This window comes from Mytilus galloprovincialis, chromosome 10, assembly GCF_965363235.1.
Source record: "Mytilus galloprovincialis chromosome 10, xbMytGall1.hap1.1, whole genome shotgun sequence".
NCBI lineage: Eukaryota > Metazoa > Mollusca > Bivalvia > Mytilida > Mytilidae > Mytilus > Mytilus galloprovincialis.
The window spans coordinates 84,418,830-84,434,576 of record NC_134847.1 but is presented as its reverse complement, the minus strand read 5'-3'; the positions used below and the strand labels follow the sequence as shown (position 1 = coordinate 84,434,576).

The 15,747-nt window shown below is 37.6% G+C and overlaps 1 protein-coding gene across 1 annotated transcript in view; it reads left to right on the top strand.

The window, feature by feature from the left end:
* Positions 1 to 15,747, top strand: part of LOC143048638 (E3 ubiquitin-protein ligase XIAP-like) — a 28,031-nt gene that overhangs the window by 4,976 nt on the left and 7,308 nt on the right. The window lies entirely within an intron of this gene.

Here is a 15,747-nt window from a genome sequence, read left to right as displayed (position 1 = left end):
TACCTATTCCCTATTCCCTATTCGTTACCTATTCGTTACCTATTCCCTATTCCCTATTCGTTACCTATTCGTTACCTATTCCCTATTCCCTATTCGTTACCTATTCGTTACTTATTTGATTTTTAATATCCTTCCCCCTTTTTAATTATGGCATGGAATAGTTTAATATGGCTGCCGTTACCATGGAAACGGCACAATTGTGAAAAAAATGAGTTTTTGGTTTTTGGTGAACTGTTTGGATATGCTTCAACTTAGAATCATCATATTTTAAAACAATGTAGGTGCCCACTATATACAGGTGTTGGATGATTTTGGCGATCATTGGAACTACTATGTTGCCATGGAAACTACACCAAAATTTTCAAAATTCTAAAAATGCTCAAAACTTCATGAAACTTCACAGTAATGATGAGCAACATTGGAGTTGGAATTTCCAAAATAGGTCTTGTTACCATGGAAACAATGCAAAAAGGTAAAAAATTTCAAAAATAAGAATTTTTCGCAAACTGGATGAAACTTTACAGGAATGGTAACTGGCATAGGCAGAGTTGGATTTTGAAGTTAGAATTTTCAAAATGGCCGCCGTAACCATGGAAACAGCAAAAATATCAAAAAATTCAAAATGTTCAAACTTAATGAAACTTTGCAAAAATGTTACTAGACATCTGTAGATGCTCTCTTTGACTTTGGAATTGTCGAAATGGCTGCCGCTCACCTGGTAATAGGGGGAAGGGGTGCCTTCCGTTATTGCTAGCAATTACAAATCTAGTTGTTAATAGTCTTACATATGGTAATAGTTCTGAATTGGTTGAGGTAAAATGATCTTTTTATGACCTATTTATATGTGTTTGTGCTCAACCGATCCTTTTACTTCATGTTTGATACGCATTTGTTCCTTACTTGTTTTTTATACGTTCTACCTTTTAACTGCTTTATGTCCGTATGTTTGAAGATGGATCTTGGTTCGACGGGATGAAATCACCGTGTTAGCGCTTGCGTAAAAACGAAGATGTGGTATGATTGCCAATGAGACAACACTCCACATTAGACCAAAATGACACAGAAATTATCAACTATAGTTCACTGTACGGCCTTCAACAATGAGCATAGCCCAAACCGTGTAGTCACCTATAAAAGGCCCAGACATGACAACCTCATACAATTCAAACAACAAAACTGACGGCCGTATTTCATATACAAAAAAATAAACGGAAATATGTAACACAAAAACAAACGATAACTACTTAATTTCAGGCTCTTGTCTAGGGACAGGCACATACTTACATAATGTGGTAGAGTTAAACATGTAAGCAGGGTGTACATCGTTTCGGAGCATGCTATTACCTTGTTTAATTCGTTCCATCACTCGCTTATAATTCGCTTATAATACGTGTATCTTACGTTGCACCTTTTAAAACATGATTTTCAATTGTTTTGTTGTCTCTGGTGGAAGATTTGGGCTCTTAGAGGTGATATAACTCTATAAGTGCATTTGTATCCGTTCCAGCGGTCGGATAATACCCTGTTAAATATTCGTTACTAATTCGCTTTTAAAAAGTTTGTTGTACGTTGCACCTTTTAGAAAAGGATTTCCAATTGTGTTCATATCTCTGGTGGAAATAATGATGAAATACCCCTTGAAGCGCATATGTACTCGTTCCAGCGATCGGTTAATACCCTGTTACCTATTCGTTACCTATTCGTTACCTATTCACTTATAGTACGTTTGTTGTACGTTGCACCTTTTAGAAAAGGATTTTCAATTAAATTCATATCTCTGGTGGTAACAATGTGTTCTTAGAGATGAAATGACCCCATTAGAGCGCATGTACCCGTTCCAGCGCTCGGTAAATAACCTGTTACCTATTCGTTACCTATTCGCTTTTAATGCGCGGGGTATACGGTGCACCTTGAAATAAATCGTTTTTTAATTGTGTTCAGGTCTCTGGTGGTAAGAATGTGTTCTTAGAGATGAAATTACCCTATTAGCGCGCATGTACCCGTTCCAGGGCTCGGTTAATACCCTGTTACCTATTCGTTACCTATTCGTTACCTATTCGCTTATAATACATTTTTTTATACGTTGCACCTGTTAGAAAAGGATTTTCAATTATGTCCAGGTCTCAGACGGTAACAATGTGTTCTTAGAGATGAAATGACCCCATTTGAGCGCATGTACCCCCGTTCCAGCGCTCGGTAAATAACCTGTTACCTATTCGTTACTTATTCGCTTTTAATGCGCGGGGTATACGGTGCACCTTGAAATAAATCGTTTTTTAATTGTGTTCAGGTCTCTGGTGGTAAGAATGTGTTCTAAGAGATGAAATGAACCTATTAGCGCGCATGTACCCGTTCCAGCGCTCGGTTAATACCCTGATACCTATTCGTTACCTATTCGCTTATAATACATTTTCTTATACGTTTCACCTGTTAGAAAAGGATTTTCAATTATGTCCATGTCTCAGGTGGTAACAATGTGTTCTTAGAGATGAAATTACCCTATTAGCGCTCATGTACCCGTTCCAGTGCTCGGTAAATAATCTTGTTACCTATTCGTTACCTATTCGCTTTTAAAGCGCGGGGTATACGCTGCAACTTGAAATAAATCGTGTTTTAATTGTGTTCATGTCTGGTGGTTACAATGTGTTCTTAGAGATGAATGACCCCATTAGAGCGCATGTACCCGTTCCAGCGCTCGGTAAATAACCTGTTACCTATTCGTTACTTATTCGGTGCAACATACAACAAACGTATTATAAGTGAATAGGTAACGAATAGGTAACAGGGTATTAAACGAGCGCTGGAACGGGTTCATGCGCTGTAATAGGGTCATTTCATCTCTAAGAACACATTGTTACCACCAGAGACATGAACACTATTAAAAAACGATTTATTTCAAGGTGCAACGTATACCTCGTGCATTAAAAGCAAATAAGGAACGAATAAGTAGCAGGGTATTAACTGAGCGCTGGAACGAGTACATACGCGCTAATAGGGGTATTTCATCTAAAAGAACACATTATTACCACCAGAGATATGAACTGAATTAAAAATCCTTTTCTAAAAGGTGCAACGTACAACAAACGTATGATAACTGAATAGGTAACGAATAGGTAACAGGGTATTTATCGAGCGCTGGAACGGGTACATGCGCGCTTATAGGGTCATTTCATCTCTAAGAACACATTGTTACCACCAGAGACACGGACACCATTGAAAATCCTTTTCTGAAAGGTGCAACGTACAACAAACGTATTATAAGTGAATAGGTAACGAATAGGTAACAGGGTATTAACCGAGCGCCGGAACGGGTACATGCGCGCTAATAGGGTCATTTCATCTTTAAGAACACATTCTTACCACCAGAGACCTGAACACAATTAAAAAACGATTTATTTCAAGGTGCACCGTATACCCCGCGCATTAAAGCGAATAGGTAACGAATAGGTAACAGGTTATTTACCGAGCGCTGGAATGGGTACATGCGCTCTAATGGGGTCATTCATCTCTAAGAACACATTGTTACCACCAGACATGAACACAATTAAAACACGATTTATTTCAAGTTGCAGCGTATACCCCGCGCTTTAAAAGCGAATAGGTAACGAATAGGTAACAAGATTATTTACCGAGCACTGGAACGGGTACATGAGCGCTAATAGGGTAATTTCATCTCTAAGAACACATTGTTACCACCTGAGACATGGACATAATTGAAAATCCTTTTCTAACAAATGAAACGTATAAGAAAATGTATTATAAGCGAATAGGTAACGAATAGGTAACGAATAGGTAACAGGGTATTAACCGAGCGCTGGAACGGGTACATGCGCGCTATAAAGGGTAATTGCATCTCTAAGAACACATTCTTACCACCAGAGACCTGAACACAATTAAAAAACGATTTATTTCAAGGTGCACCGTATACCCCGCGCAATAAAAGCGAATAAGTAACGAATAGGTAACAGGTTATTTACCGAGCGCTGGAACGGGGGTACATGCGCTCAAATGGGGTCATTTCATCTCTAAGAACACATTGTTACCACCAGACATGAACACAATGAAAACACGATTTATTTCAAGTTGCAGCGTATACCCCGCGCATTAAAAGCGAATAGGTAACGAATAGGTAACAGGTTATTTACCGAGCGCTTGAACGGGTACATGCGCTCTAATGGGGTCATTCCATCTCTAAGAACACATTGTTACCGTCTGAGACCTGGACATAATTGAAAATCCTTTTCTAACAGGTGCAACGTATAAAAAAATGTATTATAAGCGAATAGGTAACGAATAGGTAACGAAAAGGTAACAAGGTATTAACCGAGCCCTGGAACGGGTACATGCGCACTAATAGGGTAATTTCATCTCTAAGAACACATTCTTACCACCAGAGACCTGAACACAATTAAAAAACGATTTATTTCAAGGTGCACCGTATACCCCGCGCATTAAAAGCGAATAGGTAACGAATAGGTAACAGGTTATTTACCGAGCGCTGGAACGGGTACATGCGCTCTAATGGGGTCATTTCATCTCTAAGAACACATTGTTACCGTCTGATACCTGGACATAATTGAAAATCCTTTTCTAACAGGTGCAACGTATAAAAAAATGTATTATAAGCGAATAGGTAACGAATAGGTAACGAATAGGTAACAGGGTATTAACCGAGCGCTGGAACGGGTACATGCGCGCTAATAGGGTAATTTTATCTCTAAGAACACATTCTTACCACCAGAGACCTGAACACAATTAAAAAACTATTTATTTCAAGGTGCACCGTATACCCCGCGCATTAAAAGCGAATAAGTAACGAATAGGTAACAGGTTATTTACCGAGCGCTGGAACGGGTACATGCGCTCTAATGGGGTCATTCATCTCTAAGAACACATTGTTACCACCAGACATGAACACAATTAAAATACGATTTATTTCAAGTTGCAGCGTATACCCCGCGCATTAAAAGGGAATAGGTAACGAATAGGTAACAAGATTATTTACCGAGCACTGGAACGGGTACATGAGCGCTAATAGGGTAATTTCATCTCTAAGAACACATTGTTACCACCTGAGACATGGACATAATTGAAAATCCTTTTCTAACAGGTGAAACGTATAAGAAAATGTATTATAAGCGAATAGGTAACGAATAGGTAACAGGGTTTTAACCGAGCGCTGGAACGGGTACATGCGCGCTAATAGGGTCTTTTCATCTCTAAGAACACATTCCTACCACCAGAGACCTGAACACAATTAAAAAACGATTTATTTCAAGGTGCACTGTATACCCCGCGCATTAAAAGTGAATAGGTAACGAATAGGTAACAGGTTATTTACCGAGCGCTGGAACGGGTACATGCGCTCTTATGGGGTCATTTCATCTCTATGAACACATTGTTACCGTCTGAGACCTGGACATAATTGAAAATCCTTTTCTAACAGGTGCAACGTATAAAAAAATGTATTATAAGCGAATAGGTAACGAATAGGTAACGAATAGGTAACAGGGTATTAACCGAGCGCCGGAACGGGTACATGCGCGCTAATAGGGTCATTTCATCTCTAAGAACACATTGTTACCGTCTGAGACCTGGACATAATTGAAAATCCTTTTCTAACAGGTGCAACGTATAAAAAAATGTATTATAAGCGAATAGGTAACGAATAGGTAACAGGGTATTAACCGAGCGCTGGAACGGGTACATGCGCGCTAATAGGGTCATTTCATCTCTAAGAACACATTCTTACCACCAGAGACCTGAACACAATTAAAAAACGATTTATTTCAAGGTGCACTGTATACCCCGCGCATTAAAAGTGAATAGGTAACGAATAGGTAACAGGTTATTTACCGAGTGCTGGAACGGGTACATGCGCTCTAATGGGGTCATTTCATCTCTAAGAACACATTGTTACCGTCTGAGACCTGGACATAATTGAACATCCTTTTCTAACAGGTGCAACGTATAAAAAAATGTATTATAAGCGAATAGGTAACGAATAGGTAACGAATAGGTAACAGGGTATTAACCGAGCGCTGGAACGGGTACATGCGCGCTAATAGGGTAATTTCTTCTCTAAGAACACATTCTTACCACCAGAGACCTGAACACAATTAAAAAGCGATTTATTTCAAGGTGCACCGTATACCCCGCGCATTAAAAGCGAATAGGTAACGAATAGGTAACAGGTTATTTACCGAGCGCTGGAACGGGTACATGCGCTCTAATGGGGTCATTTCATCTTTAAGAACATATTGTTACCGTCTGAGACCTGGACATAATTGAAAATCCTTTTCTAACAGGTGCAACGTATAAAAAAATGTATTATAAGCGAATAGGTAACGAATAGGTAACGAATAGGTAACAGGGTATTAACCGAGCGCCGGAACGGGTACATGCGCGCTAATAGGGTCATTTCATCTCTAAGAACACATTCTTACCACCAGAGACCTGAACACAATTAAAAAACGATTTATTTCAAGGTGCACCGTATACCCCGCGCATTAAAGCGAATAGGTAACGAATAGGTAACAGGTTATTTAGCGAGCGCTGGAACGGGTACATGCGCTCTAATGGGGTCATTCATCTCTAAGAACACATTGTTACCACCGGACATGAACACAATTAAAACACGATTTATTTCAAGTTGCAGCGTATACCCCGCGCTTTAAAAGCGAATAGGTAACGAATAGGTAACAAGATTATTTACCGAGCACTGGAACGGGTACATGAGCGCTAATAGGGTAATTTCATCTCTAAGAACACATTGTTACCACCTGAGACATGGACATAATTGAAAATCCTTTTCTAACAAATGAAACGTATAAGAAAATGTATTATAAGCGAATAGGTAACGAATAGGTAACGAAAAGGTAACAGGGTATTAACCGAGCGCTGGAACGGGTACATGCGCGCTAATAGGGTCATTTTATCTCTAAGAACACATTCTTACTACCAGAGACCTGAACACAATTAAAAAACGATTTATTTCAAGGTGCACCGTATACCCCGCGCATTAAAAGCGAATAAGTAACGAATAGGTAACAGGTTATTTACCGAGCGCTAGAACGGGGGTACATGCGCTCAAATGGGGTCATTTCATCTCTAAGAAAACACATTGTTACCATCAGACATGAACACAATTAAAACACGATTTATTTCAAGTTGCAGCGTATTCCCCCCGCATTAAAAGCGAATAGGTAACGAATAGGTAACAGGTTATTTACCGAGCGCTGGAACGGGTACATGCGCTCTAATGGGGTCATTCCATCTCTAAGAACACATTGTTACCGTCTGAGACCTGGACATAATTGAAAATCCTTTTCTAACAGGTGCAACGTATAAAAAAATGTATTATAAGCGAATAGGTAACGAATAGGTAACGAATAGGTAACAGGGTATTAACCGAGCCCTGGAACGGGTACATGCGCACTAATAGGGTAATTTCATCTCTAAGAACACATTCTTACCACCAGAGACCTGAACACAATTAAAAAACGATTTATTTCAAGGTGCACCGTATACCCCGCGCATTAAAAGCGAATAGGTAACGAATAGGTAACAGGTTATTTACCGAGCGCTGGAACGGGTACATGCGCTCTAATGGGGTCATTTCATCTCTAAGAACACATTGTTACCGTCTGAGACCTGGACATAATTGAAAATCCTTTTCTAACAGGTGCAACGTATAAAAAAATGTATTATAAGCTAATAGGTAACGAATAGGTGACGAATAGGTAACAGGGTATTAACCGAGCGCTGGTACGGGTACATGCGCGCTAATAGGGTAATTTTATCTCTAAGAACACATTCTTACCACCAGAGACCTGAACACAATTAAAAAACTATTTATTTCAAGGTGCACCGTATACCCCGCGCATTAAAAGCGAATAAGTAACGAATAGGTAACAGGTTATTTACCGAGCGCTGGAACGGGTACATGCGCTCTAATGGGGTCATTTCATCTCTAAGAACACATTGTTACCACCAGAGATATGAATTTAATTGAAAATCCTTTTCTAAAAGGTGCAACGTACAACAAACGTACTATAAGTGAATAGGTAACGAATAGGTAACGAATAGGTAACAGGGTATTAACCGATCGCTGGAACGAGTACATATGCGCTTCAAGGGGTATTTCATCTATAAGAACACATTATTACCACCAGAGATATGAACACAATTGGAAATCATTTTCTAAAAGGTGCAACGTACAACAAACTTTTTACAAGCGAATTAGTACCGAATATTTAACAGGGTATTATCCGACCGCTGGAACGGATACAAATGCACTTATAGAGTTATATCACCTCTAAGAGCCCAAATCTTCCCCAGAGACAACAAAACAATTGAAAATCATGTTTTAAAAGGTGCAACGTAAGATACACGTATTATAAGCGAATTATAAGCGAGTGATGGAACGAATTAAACAAGGTAATAGCATGCTCCGAAACGATGTACACCCTGCTTACATGTTTAACTCTACCACATTATACAGTAAGTATGTGCCTGTCCCTAGACAAGAGCCTGAAATTAAGTAGTTATCGTTTGTTTTTGTGTTACATATTTTCGTTTATTTTTTTGTATATGAAATACGGCCGTCAGTTTTGTTGTTTGAATTGTATGAGGTTGTCATGTCTGTGCCTTTTATAGGTGACTACACGGTTTGGGCTATGCTCATTGTTGAAGGCCGTACAGTGAACTATAGTTGATAATTTCTGTGTCATTTTGGTCTAATGTGGAATGTTGTCTCATTGGCAATCATACCACATCTTCGTTTTTACGCAAGCGCTAACACGGTGATTTCATCCCGTCGAACCAAGATCCATCTTCAAACATACGGACATAAAGCAGTTAAAAGGTAGAACGTATAAAAAACAAGTAAGGAACAAATGCGTATCGAACATGAAGTAAAAGGATCGGTTGAGCACAAACACATATAAATAGGTCATAAAAAGATCATTTTACCTCAACCAATTCAGAACTATTACCATATGTAAGACTATTAACAACTAGATTTGTAATTGCTAGCAATAACGGAAGGCACCCCTTCCCTCTATTGCCAGGTGAGCGGCAGCCATTTTGACAATTCCAAAGTCAAAGAGAGCATCTACAGATGTCTAGTAACATTTTTGCAAAGTTTCATTAAGTTTGAACATTTTGAATTTTTGATATTTTTGCTGTTTCCATGGTTACGGCGGCCATTTTGAAAATTCTAACTTCAAAATCCAACTCTGCCTATGCCAGTTACCATTCCTGTAAAGTTTCATCCAGTTTGCGAAAAATTCTTATTTTTGAAATTTTTTACCTTTTTGCATTGTTTCCATGGTAACAAGACCTATTTTGGAAATTCCAACTCCAATGTTGCTCATCATTACTGTGAAGTTTCATGAAGTTTTGAGCATTTTTAGAATTTTGAAAATTTTGGTGTAGTTTCCATGGCAACATAGTAGTTCCAATGATCGCCAAAATCATCCAACACCTGTATATAGTGGGCACCTACATTGTTTTAAAATATGATGATTCTAAGTTGAAGCATATCCAAACAGTTCACCAAAAACCAAAAACTCATTTTTTTCACAATTGTGCCGTTTCCATGGTAACGGCAGCCATATTAAACTATTCCATGCCATAATTAAAAAGGGGGAAGGATATTAAAAATCAAATAAGTAACGAATAGGTAACGAATAGGGAATAGGGAATAGGTAACGAATAGGTAACGAATAGGGAATAGGGAATAGGTAACGAATAGGCAACGAATAGGGAATAGGGAATAGGTAACGAATAGGCAATGAATAGGGAATAGGGAATAGGTAACGAATAGGGAATAGGGAATAGGTAACCAACTTGACGCCCATTCATGAGTGCCCATGCGACAACTTTTCGTCGAAGTCCCAAGGTGTAAAAAGTAAACAATTATAGGTCAATATAATTCGGCATTCAGCACGAGGCCTTGGTTCACACCGTACAGCAAGCTATAAAGGATCCCAGAATGACTAGTGTAAAACACTTCAGAAAAGAAACCCAACGGTCTAAAGATCTTCAAAAAAAGAAAAAAAGAAGATAATTCTAAATCACACAAACAAACGACCACCGCTGAACAACAGGCTCAATAATGTTTGTCTGACAAAAATTATCTGCCCTGACCTAATTGTCAGGATTCTTCAAAAATGTTTATTGTATCAGTTGTCAAACAAGCATGTGAATTATTATTGTAAAAACAGTTAGATAATCAGTGTTCCTGACACATCTGTGTGACTGAAAATATCAAATATATTCCTTGGTTGTGTAGAATGTATAATGATTTGTAAAAAATGCTATATATGTGCAATTTGCACCAAAATGAATGAATACACGCATCTCTATTAGAATGAATAATCAAACAAATTTACATCATTAGGAAAGTGATATCACATTTGCATTTGCATGAGTGCATAACCACAAGTTGAGGAGAAAGTTAGGTCAACATAGTGATTTTTTCAAGCCGACAAAGTACAAACAATTGCACAGAGCAAAAAGAAAACTTTCAATAAATAAAGGGCGGTATGGCCATTACACTCCCACCTCGACCTGACTTTACTTCAATTTTTTTTATAATTGACATATTTCATCCTTAAACGGCTATGTTAAGAAAACAATATTGTAATTGTGTAATATGATGGACCACAAGATTAAAGCAGCTCATTTCAGTCCACAAATCGTTTTATTTAGTCTTATACAAATTGAAAGTTGGCATTTTGGGAACCACTAGACGATAAACTCTCTTTAATGCTTACCCAATTAATAATGTATAAATAATTACTTCAATATAACTTTTAATACAATTAGGCGATAACTGATTGTATTTCAAACTTGGCCTTAGTAAACCATAGTTTTTTTACGCCCGCAAAAAAATTTTGTGATCGTATAATGGTATGATGTCGTCTGCGTCGTCGTCGTCGTCGCCTGCGTCGTCGTCCGAAAACACATAGGTTTCCAGACAATAACTTAAGTTTAAGTGAATGGAACTCTGATTTTTTTAAGAAGGGCAAATACCACAAAAGGAAGGTTTGGATTCATTTTGGGGATGATGGTCCCAACCGTTTGGGAATTAGGGGCCCAAAGTAAAATTTTCGGAATTATTTTAGGGGTTATGGGGCTAACAGTTTAGGAATTGAGGACCAAAAAGGGGCAAAAAACCCAAGCTTTTCTATGCCCCACCTACGATAGAAGAGGGGCATTATGTTGTCTTGCCTGTACGTCCGTTCGTCCGTCTGTCTGTCCGTTCGTTCGTTCGTCCGTACGTCCGTACATCCGTACGTCCGTTCGTCCCGCTTCAGGTTATAGTTTTTGGTCTAGGTAGTTTTTATGAAGTTGAAGTCCAATCAACTTGAAACTAATTGCACATGTACCTTATGATATAATCTTTCTAATTTCAATGCCAAATAAAAGTTTTTATCCTAATTTCACGGTCAACTGAACATAGAAAATGATAATGCGAGTTGGGCATCAGTGTACTGGGAACAGTTTCTTGCTTTTTCTAGGTTTCCAGACAATAACTTGTGTTTAAGGGTATGGATCTCTCTGAAATTGTACTATAAGGTTCCATACTACAAAGGAAAGTCTTAGATTGAGTTTAGGGTTCATTGCCCCCAAAAAAGTAGGGATTAGGGGGCCATAAAAGGGCTAAAAGAAGCATTTTTCAAGTTTCCAGACATAAACTTCTGTTTAAGTGTATGGTTCTCTCTGAAATTGTACTACAAGGTTCCATACCAGTGTTCTATACTACAATTGAAAGGCTTGGATTGAGTTTTGGGGTTTTTGCTCAAAGGGGGGTTTCAAGATGGTTGGAATAGGGGTGGGGTATTTTTTTCAAATCTTTTTAGGGGATTCATAATTTATGTTTTTTTTGTTAAAAGGGACCAAAAACAAGCATTTTTCTAGATTCCAGACAATAACTTGTGTTTTAGTGTATGGATCTCTCTAAAATTGTACTACAGGGAACAATACAACAAAGAGAATTAGAAAATTGAGTTTAGGTTAAGGAGGGTTCAAAAAGTTTAAGGGTGGATTTTTTTATCAATTTTTTTTTAAATTTTAAAAAAGAAATATTCAATTGCACAGTATTGCGCAATAGATTTGTAAGATCTTTGACCACATTTATTTTGTGTCAAAAACCTATATTATGTCAAAAATTTGATCACAATCCAAATTCAGACAGTATCAAGCTTGAATATTGTGTCCAAATTTGCCCCAACTGTTCAGGGTTAAACCTCTGCGGTCGTATCAGGCTGCGCTCAGCGAATCATTTTATTTCAATTTAAATTGAATTTATCTAGCAACGCGTTGACGTTTTTATACTTTTTGTACATTTCTTTATAAACTTTTTGTGGCACAAAATGTGTCTTTTTAGTATCATTTTGAAACATTGCATATAAAAAAATGTGGCTTTCCTTTGTTACCATGGTTAAAGACTAGTAGAATGTGAAATCTAACATTGAAAATATTTGTCAAATGAAAATCATGAATCTAAAAGAATGGCATTAGAAGATGCATTGTATCACTGTTAATTAGACTTGACGTGTCCGTCTAATGCAAAGTAATCTCTTTTTTTTCAATTTGCAATTGAAACTCCGTTTCATTTTTACGATATCGTAGAAATAGTCCGGCGGCTACAAGCATATTTCAGACGAATTGTGCACATCCTGTTACAAGCATGAAATTTGGCATAGACCTTCCTCAACTATTACTCTTTTATTTCAGATAGGGAGGCATTTGAAAAAAATGTCTCACTTCCGGTAAAATCCAAAATGGCGGACGTCATACTTAAATCAGCCCAATATCGAAGGCTAGCGTGTAAAAATGTGTTTTTATCATGCTACTATCATAATATTTGGTACAGACCTTTGTTTTTTACTACTTTTGGATAAATTAAATAGATAAGATGTCTTCAGAAACCCCACTTTCGGTTAAAATCCAATATGGCTGACATTGTACTTAAATAAGCTTATTTTTTAGGGAGGGTAACTGAAATGTGTTTTAACGTATTGCTACTATCATTACATTGTGTATGAACCTTTCTTTGGTGTTTCTGATGGATACAATGCATAAGACATATGTCTTAAAAACCCTTTCTTCCGGGTATATCCAAAATGGCGGACAGAGAAATATCAATTTTTTATTCAAATTTTCATTTTTTTCAATATGTAAAGAAATGATTTTATTTTGTGCTGGTCATTAAACTTTTGGCTTAAAGTTATCCTCAAAACCACTTATTCTAGCATGTTGTAAATATTTAGATATAAAGTTGACACTTCCGGTTAAAAATATGACGTAAATTTCAAAGATGAGTCTTCAATCTATTTCTTCGATTTAGAGTTTTGGATAGATTGATTAAAACAAAATAAAATCACTATAGTACTAAAAATTATTTAAAATTATTACTATTTGACCAAGAATACATGTTTATTCACAGTCACCATGACATGCACACATCGCAGTGCACGGGATACCCGATTTTCCACATTAAAAATGACCGCGGAATCCTTTCTTACATCCACAATGTATAAGCTTTTGACAAAATGATGAGGCCTCAAAAAAAGTTTTTCAAAAGTTATCCTCTTTGTCCCCGCCTGGAGTGGGTAGCATAAGAGCCAATCCCAAGCTCGTCTCCCTAAACACCTGCCTAAGTATATTGCATTATTTACATGCTGGAAAAGACAAGACCAAGTTGAGGGAATAGCCTCGAAAAGCCGTCCCTGTTGCGCAAATAGTTATTTTCTTGCTTCGTTAACCATGTTATACCCATCTGCTAAGTTTGTGCGATCTTACAGTAAAACCCCGGTGATTTAGTCTGATTAATCATCATTCTTTTTGTTAAAGTCACATCTTCAAATGCAATCAAGTCTCCCACATAGTCTTTTCCCCCCTTTCAAGCAAAGAGAGAACCATATCACAACAGGTAAAGACATGGATAACAATAAGTGTTTCAGATCACCCAGATCACTCATTGCCTAGTGCATTTGTAAGGCCATTGATAGATATTAATCCAAAGTCTTTTTTGCCCTCCCAAACACAACGTCTACCCCTATGTCACGGAATAGCGAAACAGTATTGACAACATCATCATTAACGACTGTTCGAATCATGACTCGTTTAAGTGCGTGTTTCACTGCATCAGACACATGCACCATGATTTTAGTGTCTGCCTCTAAATGTGAACTTGGTGCTGAACTTGAAATACATTACGTGGTGGATAAGATAGAATATCCTGACCATTTGTTGCTATAACTACCATACGCATCCAAGACTTCATCCACTCGTATTTCAGTTTCAAGGTATTTTATTTAGGTAAGGACATAATACCCAATCAGCATACTCAGTAGGCCGCAATTCACAATCGGAGAGCTGATTTCCAACATTTACAAAGACTGTGGTATTGTTTCTCACATCTTAATAAATTCTGCAAAAACACATATTTTCTTGCCTTGTTAACCTAATCTGTTTCTTTTTTTTTTTATCTTCCAACAAAACCACGTATCGTTTTCAATGACATTAAACATCAAATCCATATGGTGATGTTGGCTGGTCAATCATCATTCCAAATGTTATAGTCACATCTTCAAACTCCATTAATGTCGCCAACGCAGTTCCTTTTCCAGCGAACGTGTTATCTTTTAATGCCTAGTGCATTTGAAAGGTCATTGATTGATATATATCTTATACTTTTCCCCTTCTAAATGCAAACCAAAGTTTGTCTGCCCTATGTCACGGAATAGCGAAACAGCAATGACATCAGTATCGACTGTTTGAGTCATGACTCAGTTAAGTCTATGTTTCACTGCATCAGACACATCTATCTTGATTCTAGTGTCAGTCTTCGTGTAAACATGGTGCTAAACTTGAAACATCATCAAGTGGTGGATAACACTAAACATCCTGAGCATTTGTTGCTTCAACTACCTTGTACTCAAAATTGTATTGAGCAAGCTCCTGTGAATGAAAACTTAAAAGTTCTTTCTTACTGTCGTCATCTCTCAGAAAACTTTCCCATCTTTAAGGATGTTTTTAATCCTGGGTTCGTCTGTGTATTCCCTTTCCCCTAAATGTTGCCCTTGCTTCTTTTAGCAGCTTTAAAACTACCAGTATTTCGCAATTCCGTAACAAAGGGGCAGACGAACTATTGATTGTATTTGGGGAGGCAAAAATCTTTGGATTAATATCTATCAATGGCCTTTCAAATGCACTAGGCAATGAGTGATCACACACTTTTATTTCTGACCAATACCTTATGACGGGTTGTGATACTGTTCTCTCTTTGCTTGAAAAGGAAAAAAAAAGACTGCGTGGGAGACATTAATGGTATTTGAAGATGTGACTTTAACATAAAGAATGATGATTGATCAGCCTAAATCACCGGGGTTGTACTGTACAAACTTATCAGATCTAACATGATTAACGAACCAAGAAAGTCAATTTTTGCACAAAAGGGAAATCTCATTTTAAGTGAGGCTATTCCCACGACTTGTTCTAGTCTTTTCAAGCATGTAAAACGTGTAATATACTAATGCAGGTGTTTATTGAGACGAGCTTTGGATTGAATCTTATGCTACCTAGTCTTGTCACTAATGGATTGCGAAGGGACAAAGAGGGTCCCTTTAAAAAAAAACTCTTTCTGAGACCTCATCATTTTTTCAGAAGCTTGTACATTATGGATGTAAGAAAGGATGCCGCGGTTATTTTTAATGTGTAAAATCGGGTCTC